The sequence below is a fragment of the Nicotiana tabacum genome, chromosome 12 (genome assembly GCF_000715075.1).
Source record: "Nicotiana tabacum cultivar K326 chromosome 12, ASM71507v2, whole genome shotgun sequence".
NCBI lineage: Eukaryota > Viridiplantae > Streptophyta > Magnoliopsida > Solanales > Solanaceae > Nicotiana > Nicotiana tabacum.
The window spans coordinates 30,375,770-30,378,198 of record NC_134091.1 but is presented as its reverse complement, the minus strand read 5'-3'; the positions used below and the strand labels follow the sequence as shown (position 1 = coordinate 30,378,198).

The following is a 2,429-nucleotide window of genomic DNA, read 5'->3' as shown; positions in this document are numbered from 1 at the left end:
ATAAGTGAAAATTTTAGACATAAATGAATAAAGCAAAAAGCCCTCATTTGTCGAAGTTTAGGAGTTGACGTCGCCTCTGGTTTGATATGTTTTAACTCATCTCTCTCTCTCTCTCTCTCTCTCTCTCTCTCTCTCTCTCTCTCTCTCTCTCTCTCTCTCTCTCTCTCTTTCTCTTTGTTTTTGCCTCGAGTATTGGGCTTATGTAATACCCGTTATTTTTTTAGACTACCCATCTCTTTTCTGAATTCTGCGTTTTCTATTTGAATCGGAGATCTATGTTTCTATGAAGGGTTTCCACCCTTGTAATTTTTTATCTTTATAAAATAAGATTAGAGAACAAGATTTTTGAGTATCGTCATGGCTAATTGACGTATTGTTTGCTATTTTTTATTTTTTGTTTTTGATAATTTTGCCAATTAATATTACTTCAGTTTTGAGTTTTAGGTGTAGCATTTGGGTTTTCTATAAAAAGTTGTAATCGATATCTTTTCCACCTTTATACTTGTGAACTGGTTCTATGACGCAGGACAATTTTAGGAACTGCCTTCGTTTCTGCCGAACTCTACTTTCAGTTTTTAATTTAAACTTTGTATCTGCTAAGTACACTACTACACTTCGCAAATATGATATGTTGGACACTGAGAAGAGTAATTTTAGCACTATATTTTTAAATTTAAATTGGATGCTCGAGTACGAGTTCTATTTAGAGGATTTCTTTTCGACCTGCTTTGGAATGAGATAGTAGATTCATGTGAATGATGATCTATGGGTTCTGGCTATTAAACTCTGCTTCATTGCAATTTCAAGTAGTCCAATATTTCATTGGGATTTCAAGTAGTTTCAATTTATGGTTCAGTTAAGAAGATTATTCTTAGCCTCTTTTGCGTAGCACAACACATTTGGCATTCTAGTCAGGTTGGGTTCATAATTCTTTCAAATTTTATTTACATCTTATTTTTACGTTTGCACTTTGATTTGTGTATTGTAGGCCATTATTCTTATCTACCATGAGATGGAAAGAGCTGGTGAATTGTTCATTTGAACATTCAGTTGAGGTAACATTCATTGTATAATAGGCAAAATGTGTGCTTTAGCATATCATATTCTTAATATACTCTTGCTAAAATGGTCCTGAGCTAATTTAATGAATATATTAAGCATAAATATGAATTTTCAGCCAAGAAAACTACCTAAATTACTTTTGGAATTTGATAGCGATTGTTATTTAGCTCTCTTCCCTGACAGAGAAAGAAACATAAAGTTGTGACAAAAGATAGAATTCTACTCCATAAAACATCACCTACAAGGTATTTCTTCTTTCCTTATTCTTTGTACGTGATTTCCGAGCATTGGATGGCAAGTTTGGTTAAGCATCATTGGTTGTTTCAAGTTGCTATAGTTATATATGTGGATTTGTTTCGTGTGGTGTTCTTTTGGTTAAGTACTTTTGTGTTATCTTTATTTCTGCTCAATAATTCATATCATTTTCCCGTATTAACTCTTGACTCTGAACTCAATTTGTATATACAAGGGAGGCCTTTCCTTAGAGTGCAAGAGTGGTGATGTATAACTAGTTACTGGATTCAAGTTCTGTTTTTTGTTTATGTTGTTATCCCGTTTAAATGTTTGAGAAAGAACTGGGGTTGATATTATTAAGTAGCAATTTATTCTACTTAGGAACAATTTTTAGCATTCTTAATTTACTGAAAGAACTTATTTCTTTGGGATCAACTTGTTCTGCTTTTTTTGGGAAGTCTGGTCTCTGAATTCTAGTGCTTGATGTTTTTCTAATATAGCTTGATAACCAAATCTAAGTTTTGAATAGTGTAATATTTTTTATCAGGTTAACATAATCAAGAACTGCAAACAATGGAGTTGGCACGAAGAAAAAGAAGAGGATAAATTTAAAAAAAAATAAATGCACTCTTCTTGTACTTTGTTATATATTTATAATTTTTTTATATGGACTTCTTGTACATCATTTTTGGTGGATGTGCGATCAATTACTAGCATGGGAATGCTCGACTTTTGGAAAGATGCATCCATAAAGCTTTATTGCATAATTTATTCTGGAAGTTAAGGGAATTAGCTCCAATTAGGAGTGATCGTAACATAGGTGTACGTTGGATTCACTGTCTTTTATGATTTAATTAGTTTTTAGATTTATCTTTTCTGATTTAGTTAATAATGGAGAGATGATTTGATTTGACGTCATCAAAATTGTAAAGAGTACGCTTATTCGATCATCACTTTGTTCTTTTGATACAATAATAAAAGTTATTTTCTTTAGAAATATTTGGTATTTGTTACATTGATATGGTGTTTCATATTTATGAAATTGCAGACTTGATATAAATATTTATGTCACTATGAAAGTATTAACATTAACCTAATATGTATACATTGTGATAGTCAAACGGAAACTGGAA

The 2,429-nt window shown here is 31.6% G+C and overlaps 1 long non-coding RNA gene across 1 annotated transcript; it reads left to right on the top strand.

The window, feature by feature from the left end:
- Window positions 1–246: 246 nt before the first annotated feature.
- On the top strand, window positions 247–2,035 carry LOC107788049 (uncharacterized). Its single transcript, XR_012697544.1, has 2 exons — window positions 247–915; window positions 989–2,035. It is a non-coding gene; the product is annotated as an uncharacterized LOC107788049 (long non-coding RNA).
- The last annotated feature ends 394 nt before the right edge of the window (window positions 2,036–2,429 follow it).